This window comes from Glycine soja, chromosome 18 (assembly GCF_004193775.1).
Source record: "Glycine soja cultivar W05 chromosome 18, ASM419377v2, whole genome shotgun sequence".
Lineage (NCBI taxonomy): Eukaryota > Viridiplantae > Streptophyta > Magnoliopsida > Fabales > Fabaceae > Glycine > Glycine soja.
This window is the reverse complement of record NC_041019.1, coordinates 34,137,939-34,150,194: the sequence shown is the minus strand read 5'-3', so window position 1 is coordinate 34,150,194 and position 12,256 is coordinate 34,137,939. Positions and strand designations below refer to the sequence as shown.

The window sequence follows — 12,256 nt, the reverse complement described above, 5'->3', positions numbered from 1 at the left end:
GAACTTTTCAATTCATTCTATGTACCCTTGGTGGTCCCCATTTGTTTCGCGTACTATTATTTTCGTTTCATTTACTTTCCGTACCCCCTTTTGGCGTGCTTTAGTCATTTACTTAAGTCATTTTCTCGCCTAATAAAAAAATAAAATAAAATTCCACCGATCATTCGAATTGTAATATTCGGTAATTTCTGTTAAAATGAAATCCGACCGTTCGGTCATATCGTAACCACGTTGGAAACCAAAAAGAGGTAAAATAATAATATAATAATAATAAAATATCTTTTAGTAAAATAAACCAAAAAAAGCAATCGGACGTTTCTCTTTGGGATTTCTCTTTCTTAATTGAATTGGCTAATAACTAAAGTGAAACTAAGGCTAAAATCAACTCGCAAAGTCAAGCTCGTTCGCAAAAAATCACTAAAAAGGATTTTAAGGTTCGATACCTCAGTTTTTCTCACTAAGTAAAAATGGATCATTTTAAGGTCCAACGTCTTAAAAGGGCCACCTTCCAAGTAAAAAGAATCGCTTGATTCGCTCTTTTGAAAGAACTACGTAGGTCTGATTTCCTCATCAATGGAGGGTACGTAGGAGCAAGAGCCCCGCTTTTGTCGACCTCAAAAATAAAAAAAGAAATAAAAGTTTAGATACATAATTTCACACAATCCTAATCTAAGGCTGTTGTCCTTTGGGACAAACGTCAGAGGTGCTAATACCTTCCTAAAACGTAAATACAACTCCCGAATCTGGAATATTCTTCATGACCGGTTTCCTTCGGTTTTTCCGATGTTTTCCACAAATAAATGTTGGTGGCGACTCCGCGCATTTTCCTCCTTTGGAAGACGCACCCGTGAGCCTCGCCTAGCTCGCCCGCAAAAGGGTAGGTTGCGACAGTTGGCGACTCCACTGGGGACTGTTTTTGTGAGTTAGGCCTATTTTAGGAAAGTGTGGAATTGTGAAACTTTGTGTGTGCATTTTTTTGAATTGTGTAAATATAATAAATGTTGTCTTTTCCACATTTTTACACTGCATTCTAAGCACCCACGGGTTTGAGTAAAAAAGAGGCCCTATACCCGGGTTCATGGAAATCTAAGGAGTGGAGGTGGATCTATGGTTATGCTAGGTCTCCGACTTGCTTGATAATAGTGAAACCTCGTCTAAAGCTTTCTCTCTTTATAATGTGTTGTCGCTGGTATTCCATACCGCCGCAATATTATTATCTTGAGTGATGATACCTCTAGAAAACAACCATGTGAGATATGGATCGTTGGGAGTAGTTATTAGAGACCCCTAGATATTATCCTATAGGTCCCTAAAATAGGGGCATAGAGCAAACATGCTGCGTGCCGCTTTAAACACTGCCATACATGTAGTCCTAAATGTCATGTACGCCTTTGCTTGTAATTATTTGTGGATACTGTCGTACTTTATGCATCCCCGTGTTATGCTTTTGCGCGTCTACATCATGTCGTCACGCACGCGTTGTATGTTGGTCTCGTCTTTTGTCATGGGAAGCCGGAAGGTCCATATTACCTTCTTAACTACACACATGGGGAACTGCGTCCCCGAATGTGCAAGTAAGAAGAGATGATTTTCCGGGCTCTCGTGTCCGTAAATGCCTTCATATCATGCATCTCTTCAAGGCATCATAATGAACATATCGTTCCTGCATTTGTCCGTTATCATATTCCAGCGTCACATTTTGCATGAGTCATTGCATCATCATGCATATGCATTCAACATACTTTTTGTTCTACAAACTGCATACCTTTTGTTTTCATGCATGATCCTTGCATTTTCCTCTGCAAAACAAAAACAAAAAAAGGGAAGCATGAAAATTCACGCAGCATTGTTAGTTGCATATATTCGGTACCATGAGCCAACCATGTTGGGATCATAAACATGTTTCACTTAAAAACAAAATGATTGAACATTGTACCTAATGCATGGTTAACTAAGAAAAGATGTTTCTTCGGGCATCTCAATTGCATAATTACATTTTCCATGCATAGCATACGTATTCCCGAGTCTTTCGTCTCTATGAAATGTTGTCGAAGTATTGGCGATCAAATTGTCATTCTTTGGATTATGGGGTTGAACTAAGCTCATGCTTTTACGGAAAGGTTCATCAAGTCAAGTTGAAGCAAGGAAGTAACCATCTTGCAAAAATTGGGGCAAAAGATGGATCGAGTTACATCGCTGCTTCATATACTGCCAAACACATTTAGGACTGTTGAAGTCCATGTTACTTCCAGTTCACCTTGACAAAGATGTCATGGACCATGTTGAAAATCTAAATTGATTCAACCCCATATCTCGCATAAAAATTTGCAATACTTCAACTGTGCATCATTCGCATACATCCATGCTTTTCATTGGTTGCATTGCTCATTACATTCTTTCCTTGAAAAAAAAGAGAACTTAATCATTGTTATAAAAAAGAAAAGGGCACGCTTTACGGTGCCCTTACCGAACCCGTGCTAGAGCTAGAGTAATGGGTGAAGTAGAGGAGGGGCAAGAGCAGATGGAGGCCGACATGAAGGCCATGATGAGCATGAAGAAGATAATGGAAGCTAATGCAGTTGTAGTTGCCGCTACCAGGGCTGTTGCTAAGGTGAACTCGATGCCCCCAACTGGCCTCAAGCAAATGAATCATCCAACCTCAGATATGGTAGGCAAAGATTTAGGAAGTACGGGCAGCCCCCATGATGTGCAAATTCAAAACGAGTATGCTTTCCCGCCATATGGCTTGCCTCTCAACTATACGCCACCCAATATGGTGTACACTCCCAATGAGAATGTCAATAACTCCACTCCTATACTCGTTGAGAGCCAACAACCTCAATCTGATCATGCACATGTCTCTTGACCCATGAGGAAGGCACATAAATGCCCCACCACAATCTAGCCGACTTCGAGCCTTGCCTCGGATATGCCACTGAAGGGCAAGCAGTTGGTGATATACCCCTGCAAAACACTTTGGAGGGCCCTCAGTATCACCCACAACCACACCCCTCACATTCCACAGCGATTAAAAACCCTCATGCTATGGCGGAAATGGGAAAGTTGGATCATCTAAAGGAAAGGCTCAGGGCCATTGAAGGAGGTGAAGATTATGCCTTTGCTAACCTAGAAGAGTTGTTCCTAGTACCCAATATCATCACCCCTCCCAAGTTCAAGGTGCTGAACTTTGACAAGTACAAGGGGACTACTTGCCCCAAAAACCATCTAAAGATGTATTGTCGGAAGATGGGGGCATACGCAAAAGATGAGGAATTGCTGATACATTCCTTCCAAGAAAGTCTTACTGGGGTAGCTGTTACCTGGTACACTAACTTGGAACCTTCCCGAGTCTATTCTTGGAAGGACCTAATGGTCGCCTTCGTTAGGCAGTGTCAGTATAATGGCTTTGGATAGGATGCAACTACAAAACATGTGCAAAAAAAGGGGGGGCACAGATCTTTCAAAGAATACGCCCAAAGGTGGAGGGATCTGGTAGCCCAAGTGTTTCCCTCAATGACAAAGAAAAAAATGATGACAATGATAGTAGACACATTACCAGTATTCTACTATAAAAAGATGGTGGGCTACACACCTTCAAGCTTTGCGGATTTGGTCTTCACCGAGTAAAGGATCAAAGCGGGTTTGAAAAGAGGCAAATTTAATCATCCTGCTTAGACAAATGAGAAAACTGGGGCAAATGAAGAGGGTAAGAATGAAGGAGAAACCCATGCTACGACTGTCGTTCCTAAATAGAAAATCCCCTACCAACCCAACAATGTCATCACTCAGCCAATAACAAACCTTCTCCTTACCCACCACCCAGTTATCCACTAAGGCCATCCCTAAAATCAACCACAAAGCCTGTCTACCGCACTTCCAATGACGAACACCACCTTTAGCACAAACCAAAACACCAACCAAGAAATGAATTTTGTAGCGAAAAAGCCTGTAGAATTCACCCCAATTCCAGTGTCCTATGCTGACTTGCTCCCATATCTACTTGATAATTCAAATGGTAGCCATAACCCCAACCAAGGTTCATCAACCTCCATTTCTCCAAGAATACGACTCGAACGCAACGTGTGCTTGTCATGGAGAAGCCCCGGGACATTCCATTTTGCATTGTAGGGCCCTGAAGCATAAGGTGCAAGGTCTAATTGATTCGGGCTGGCTGAAATTTGAGGAGGATCGCGTGCAAATCCTGACATTGACAAGAGATGCCACACATGGGGCAATTTTGAAAGCTGTTGTTAGATGTCTCTAATGACTCATAAGGATTTTCAAGTTTATACGATTATTGTAAACCACAGTTACAATGCTAAATAAAATGGATAAATTTGATATCTTTGTCCCTCATCCTCTCACAAACGCATCTTTGCTTATTCAACTTTCACCGGAGTGTGGGTGCAAGCCATTGGTCTGTTTGCTTAAGCGACATGCGCTCCTGAGTGCTGACTTCCAAGACCGTTCAATCAGAAATTACTCGTCTTGCACGTTGGTGGGGGTGCCGTAAAACAACGAGTAAAGTTCAAAACAAATAAGTTTCAAAATAAAAAAAAAGTTCAAAAAGAAAAAGAAAAAAGCATTTGATTGACTGTGTTTTCAAGATATTCATGTAACCTCATTTTATCATTCCGGAAAGTTTGTCTTTTTAGAGAGAAGTGAGTTATCAAGAATAGGATGTTGGACAAATGGCCTCAGTTATCTTAAGGGGGGGGGGGTGAATTAAGATACAAAGACTATTCCCCAATTAAACTTTCACTCTCTATTTTTTTATTAACAATGTACCCTTAACATGAATTACTCAAAAGACAATTCAAAATAAACTTCTTCAAAGAAAAAGATAAATAACAATAAATAAAAGAAGTTTAAGGAAAGAGAGGAATGCAAACTTGATTTATACTGGTTCGGCCACTTCCCGTGCCTACGTCCAGTCCTCAAGTAACCCACTTGAGATTTTCCACTCTCTTTGTAAAACTCCTTTTACAAAGTCTGAACCACACAGGGACAACCCTTCCCTTGTGTTCAGGAATCCTCTACAACAAGAGACCCACGGTCTCTTAATCCCTTTTCAGAAATAAGAAGAAGAGAAGAAGAAATCTCTCTTAAAAGAGGTAGATTGTACAATGAAGATCAATCAAAATTCCTTATTGGATATACAAGTGGTTGACCAAGGAATCTTTTTGAGAGGATAAAACTTTTTGGGCAATGAAAACTCTCTTTAAATTCGTGTTTCCGAGTCACATATAAATAGACCCTTGATGGCCATTCATAAACCGTTTGAATAGATGTGACTCTTGGAAATTATTTTCTGAAAATCTCCTCTGGTAATCGATTACAGGCTTTAAAATTTGAATTAAAATGCTCAATGAACTGCTGGTAATCAATTACCATCCATGTGTAATCAATTACACATTATAAATTTTGAATTTCTAGTGACTGTTATAAACATTTTCAGCTGCTGGTAATCGATTACCAGAGAGTAAATCTCAATTTGAAATGATTTAGATAGAATTCTTTGGCCAAACCTTTTGCTTTTTCAATTTGGAAACTTCTTCCTAAGATTCTAGAGATCAACTTGATCATATATATTGATTTTCTTGGATTCTTGTCTTGAATAAAACTTAGAAGCACTTGATCCTTTGGCATCATCAAAACATCAAAACATCTTGCTTCTACATAGGAGTCATTTGACTTAATCCATCAACTGAAAAAATCCTTCAACTATTTCTCGTCCTTGGAAAATTCTTTTAGCAAGAATCAACTGCCTCTTTCATTCTTCCTCACTACGAGGTTGTGAAGACAAGACAACGATTGGTACCTCAAAGCCTTACACTGGGGCAATGAGAGGCACCGTGCATGAACCTCAAGCGAACCTAGGGGCTGATTAGAAGTTCTCACCCAATAGGTTCCCTGCTACAAGGTCATGATGAAAGACAACGATTGGTACCTCAAAGCCCTACACTGGGGCAATGAGGGGCATCATGCATGAGCCTCAAGCGAACATAGGGGCAGATCAAAAGTTCTCACCCGTCGATGTTTTTAAGCAAAAAAAAAGAGGGGGGACAAACCCTGGAATTTCAATGGATTGATTAAACGTCAAACGGCTCCATGGCCGTCACTCCAAAATGGTCAAGTGACTAAATCAAATAGAACAAACACTCTGAGGGAGTTCCCAGAGAGATTAGCAAAGATAGGATAAGGTTGCATGAATTATCGCCTCTTTCAAAAGGACAATCAATCTGTGTTTTCCAAAATAATAAAAATAATAATAATAATAATAATAATAATAATAATAATAATAATAAATCAAAATCAAAATCACAAAATAGGGAAAGGATGTCATGAACATTGTACAACTTTCCATTGCCTTGGATTGTTTCATATGAGGTCCGCATTTACCAAATTTCATGACAAAGGCTGCATGCATCTGCATCCCTAAAAAATCATGTTAACTGCATAGATTTCCTACATCTAATGTCCAATCTTTTGAATTTGGGATGACTGGCCCTCTCGATGAGTCGATCTCTTGCTTTTTCATAAGGGTGGACCTTTGGGTACTAGTACTTATCACCTTTAGAGGACTACACGCCCTCACCTTCAAAGGACTACATGTCCTCACCTTTAGAGGGTTGCACGTCCTCGCCTTCAGAGGGCTGTACACCCTCTCCTTTAGTGGGCTAGACGCCCTCGCCTTCAAAGGGTGACACGTCATCGACTTTAGAGGGCTACGTGTCCTCACTTTCAGTGGGCTCCATAGCCACACCTTAAGAGAATTTAAGGTCCTCTGCCCTTAATGCTTAACCGAGACTTGCGCCCCCGATTAAGGGGCGAGTAGTTTCCTTTTATCAGTTCCTGGGCCACCCCCTGATATTGAAGGGCGACCAACTGTGCGAGCACGACTAGAGAGGGAGGCTATAATGCAGCTACTATGCATACCGGGGCAAGATTTCACCCGTGCCGCTGCAAAGAGACGAGTGCGGGTCATGCGCACCAACATGACCACTCTTACACAGATATGGATGACGTTGCTACTTAGCAACATTCCACCCGGTGACCACAATGCCAATCTCCCCCTGTGGAAATATCAGGGTTGTGCCCACAAGACACCCAGTGGACTCGGAGAAGTCCAACAGGGCCCTGGGGTTTCCAGCTCTAGTTACGGGCCTCTGTCGGTCCTACAGGGTTCCCATTTCCCCCCAGCAAGGTCACGCCATCATGTCATAGGTAAGTATGCACATCGCTCAACTGATTTCTGATGTCATCTATTATTTGCAGGGGTTGTGCCCACAAGACACCCAGTGGACCCGGAGAAGTCCAACAAGGCTCTGGGGTTTCCAGCTCTAGTTATGGGCCTCTGTCGGTCCTACAGGGTGCCCGTTTCCCCCCAGCAAGGTCACGCCATCATGTCATAGGTAAGTATGCACCTTCTCCAACTCATTTCTGATGTCATCTATTTTTTGCAGGAATTGTGCCCGCAAGACACCCAGTGGACCCGAAGAAGGCCAACAAGGACTTGGAGTTGCCAGCTCTAATTACGGGCCTCTGTCAGTTCTACGGGGTGCCTGTCACCCCCAGCAAGGTCATCAAGCCCCCTACTAATTGAGCTTTCATCAAGAAGTATTGCGCCCCAAGGCAGGCGCAGGGCGCAACACCCCAGCAGCTTGGGGATGGCCGGCAGCGGGCAATAGACGCACTGCCGCCACCTCCAAAGAACCTCAGCTCATCCACAAAAAAGTTAGTGCGTTGCCTACGACCCATGGCCGACCAGCAGGCGACCAAGTCCAAAGCCAAAGATAAGCAAAGTACTAGGTCCGTGACCGACAAGTCATCAAGCGTCCAACTCAAGACGTTAAAGAAGCGCTACTAGGAGGCAACCAAGTAACTTTTAAATTTCTGCTTGTTATTTGATCACCTTTTGTTTCTCAAGTCATAGTAGGACACACCTAGTTGCTCATGATCCTAGGAATTTAAATAAAACGAGGACAAGCTCGGAGGGTAGTCATACCTCACAAAATATATGTTTGTGTGTTTAGGTAGTGAAAATACCTTAGATATGCATGTATGTAGCAAAAAAATACTTCACAAAATATATACATGTATGTTTAGGTAGCAAGATACCTTGGATACTGATGTGCCATCATTTTCTTCTATTTTCTAAACCCTTTTTGCACCATTTTAATTATTGATTGGTCTTAATTGTCAATTAATTAGGCAGTTTTATTATTTGGGCTCATTTAGCTAATTTGATGTTTTTAATCTAATTTCAGGAATTAATGAAACATTGGGCTTAATCCGGATTTTGGTTGTGGACTTGAAGAGGGCAAATAAAGCAGCGCTTATCTTAGTTAATTTCTAATTAGGAAATTTCGCAATTTTATTTTATGTTGTTCGGTGTTTATTTCGTTTTGGGCCAGAGTATTGTAATAGGGCCCAATGACTTTGAGTGACTCTTTTTAAATAGCTGCCTTGGGATTTGTGCAGGGCATTCTATTCGCTTATGCTATTCATTATTCAGAGCTTTGTTTTAGGGTTTCGTTTTTTCTGTTTTGATGCTTCTGAGTTCGTAATGCAATTTTACGTTTTCTGCTTCTAATTACAATTTTGTTCTTGCTTCTTCTTCTACTCTCATTTACGTTTCTGTTCCATTTTACATTTCTGTTCGTTTACGTTTCTGTTCATTTACGTTTCCGTTCATTTACGTTTCTGCTTCATGTTTCAATTGCGTTTTCTGTTTGAATCCATGGAAGGCTAGATTTTCTGGTGTTGTTTCCTTTTGAGGACGAAGCCCAACTCTCTTTGAGGTTTCGCTTGTAATGTGGTTTCCTGGCAGTTCTCCCTTCACTAGTATCCCAAATTCGTGAATATTAATCAGTGCACGCTTCGTGTTCGATTAATTGCCTCTGAGCCTAACTTGCGTTCATGCTTAATGGACGAAGGGCTAACTGGTGTATGTGGTGCCTAATCACGTATTGAAAACCCTAAGTTGATTTTCGCTTAGTAAATTGAAATAGGGTTGGATTAAGTGGTTGACTGTTAGGGACGAATTCTCCATAACCCAGGATAAGAGAATGGCTTCTGAATCAGAGGAAACAACCTGTTTTTAATATTAGTAATTTCGTATTCCAGTTTACTTGTTCTGCTCTTTAATCACAAAACAAACAACCCCCCCCCCCATCGTTACTGTTACTGCAAGTATATTATGAACATTTGGCTTGTCACTGCTCGTTGGGAAACGACCTAGGATCACTTCCTAGTTACTGCATTTTCATGTTTATTTGATTCGGGTACGGCCTCGATCAAATTTGGCGCTGTTGCCGGGGAGCAGTGTCCAAAGGTTCATAATAGATAGCTAGTGTTGTGTGTTTAATCCTTTCGTGTTTTATGTTTAATTGTTAGTATTGTGTTAGTATGTGTGTTAGTGTTGTTTAGTGTCCTGGTATTTTGTTTAATGTGTGTTCTGTTTCAGTTTTCCCATTAAGCGTTTCCCCTGTTTCAGTCTTGTGTGTTTTGCTGTGAAGATTGTGCTTGAAAATAGAGTAGTAGTAGAAATCAGCTTGCGGCTAAAACAGAGTAGTAGTAGAAATCAATTAGAGACGGATTTTAGCGACCACCCATGCTGAATTATTTGAGATTTTTTGTTTTAGTAGCTAGGGTTGTTATTTTTGGCTGAATTTTTTTGTGGTAACTTCTTTTAATCCATATTTTGTGGGAAAAATAGCTAGAGCATTTAGTTTGGTCAGATTTGAAAGTTCCAAAAAACTAGCAAATTTTGTGTTTGTCAAAACTTCAAACGGCCATAACTTTTGCTCCAGTTATCAGAATCGCAATTATTATATATGCATTTGGGGTAGAAAAAAATTTCCTACGCCGTGGCAGGCTGAGGTCTCCATCATAAAAAAAAAAAAAGCGATTCTGTCAAAAGTTTTTTATTTTTCAAGTTTTATTCACTTATTTTTCTTAACTTACCATTTTTAGCTTTCATAGTTAGACTTTGAATTTTTATCTGAAATTTTTTGTGCTATCTTCTCATAATTTTATAAGGTTGCTCACAAAATTTCAAGTCATTTGGATATCATTTGAGGGTAGCTGTAGTTCAAACCTACACCTTTATTTACATGACAAGGCAACTAGTTGTGTGCATGCTGAATGTAGTGTATGACTAGAGGCAATCCATCTGACTTACAACCCTTTGATCCTGAGATAGATAGGACATTTCATAGATTAGTTAGGCATCATTTTATACCTTTTGATCATTCTGAGCATTCCATTACTGGTGAATCTGTGCATTCTGTTATTGGTGATTTTGAACATCCTGATCTTGAGCATTATAATTTTGAGCATTCTGATTTTGCACATTCTGAGAACATGGCACAACCTCCACCCCGTGAGAGGACTCTAAGGGAAATGGCTGCACCTGATTTCTCCTACGAAAGCTTGTGCATCCAATACCCTGATGAGGATGTCCCATATGTTCTTAAAACTGGACTGATTCATTTGCTTCCAAAGTTTCATGGCCTTGCAGGTGAAGACCCGCACAAACATTTGAAAGAATTTCACATTGTCTGCTCCACCATGAAACCCCCAGATGTCCAAGAGGATCACATATTTCTGAAGGCTTTTCCTCATTCATTAGAGGGAGTGGCAAAGGACTGGCTGTATTACCTTGCTCCAAGGTCCATCACGAGTTGGGATGACCTTAAGAGAGTATTCTTAGAAAAAATTTTCCCTGCTTCCAGGACCACAGCCATTAGGAAGGATATCTCAGGTATTAGACAACTCAGTGGAGAGAGCCTGTATGAGTACTGGGAGAGATTTAAGAAACTATGTGCCAGTTGCCCCCACCATCAGATTTCAGAACAGCTTATTCTCCAATATTTTTATGAAGGACTCAGTAATATGGAGAGAAGTATGATAGATGCTGCCAGTGGTGGAGCCCTTGGAGACATGACTCCTGCTGAAGCCAGAAATTTAATTGAGAAGATGGCCTCCAACTCCCAGCAGTTTAGCGCCAGAAATGATGCCATAGTCATTAGAGGAGTGCATGAGGTAGCTACAAACCCATCTGCATCATCTGAAACTAAGAAGCTTGAAGGAAAACTGGATGCGTTGGTCAACTTGGTAACCTAGCTGGCCTTGAATCAGAAATCTGTACCTGTCGCAAGGGTTTGTGGTCTGTGCTCCTCTGCTGACCACCATACAGACCTTTGCCCTTCCATGCAGCAACCTGGAGCAATTGAGCAGCCTGAAGCTTATGCTGCAAATATTTACAATAGACCTCCTCAACCTCAGCAGCAAAATCAACCACAGCAGAGCAATTATGACCTTTCCAGCAACAGATACAACCCTGGATGGAGGAATCACCCTAACCTCAGATGGTCCAGCCCTCAGCAACAACAACAGCAGCCTGCTCCTTCCTTCCAAAATGCTGCTGGCCCAAGCAGACCATACATTCCTCCACCAATCCAACAACAACAACAACCCCAGAAACAACCAACAGTTGAGGCCCCTCCACAACCTTCCCTCGAAGAACTTGTGAGGCAAATGACTATGCAGAACATGCAGTTTCAGCAAGAGACCAGAGCCTCCATTCAGAGCTTAACCAATCAGATGGGACAATTAGCTACCCAATTGAATCAACAACAGTCCCAGAATTCTGACAAGCTGCCTTCTCAAGCTGTCCAAAATCCCAAAAATGTCAGTGCCATTTCATTGAGGTCGGGAAAGCAGTGTCAAGGACCTCAACCCATAGCACCTTCCTCATCTACAAATGAACATGCCAAACTTCACTCTATTCCAGAAAAAGGTGATGACAAAAATTTACCTAACAATTTCTGTGCAGGTGAATCTTCTTCCACAGGTAATTCTGATTTGCAGAAGCAGCACATTCCCCCTCTTCCATTCCCTCCAAGAGCAGTTTCCAACAAAAAAATGGAAGAGGCAGAGAAAGAGATCTTGGAAACGTGATGCAATAAAGCAAATTCCAAGATATGCCAAATTCTTGAAGGAGTTGTGCACTAATAAGTGGAAGCTTAAAGGAAGTGAACGAATTAGCATGGGCAGAAATGTCTCCGCATTGATTGGTAAATCTGTTCCTCAAATTCCTGAAAAATGCAAAGATCCAGGTACATTCAGCATACCTTGTATCATAGGGAATAGTAAGTTTGACAATGCCATGCTAGATTTAGGAGCTTCTGTTAGTGTTATGCCTCTGTCTATTTTTAATTCTCTATCTCTAGGCCCCTTGCAGTCAACT

The 12,256-nt window shown here is 41.2% G+C and overlaps 1 non-coding gene across 1 annotated transcript; it reads right to left on the bottom strand.

Moving 5' to 3' along the window:
* Positions 1 to 10,746: 10,746 nt before the first annotated feature.
* Positions 10,747 to 10,853, bottom strand: LOC114397853. Its single transcript, XR_003663470.1, has one exon. It is a non-coding gene; the product is annotated as a small nucleolar RNA R71 (small nucleolar RNA).
* Positions 10,854 to 12,256: the final 1,403 nt, after the last annotated feature.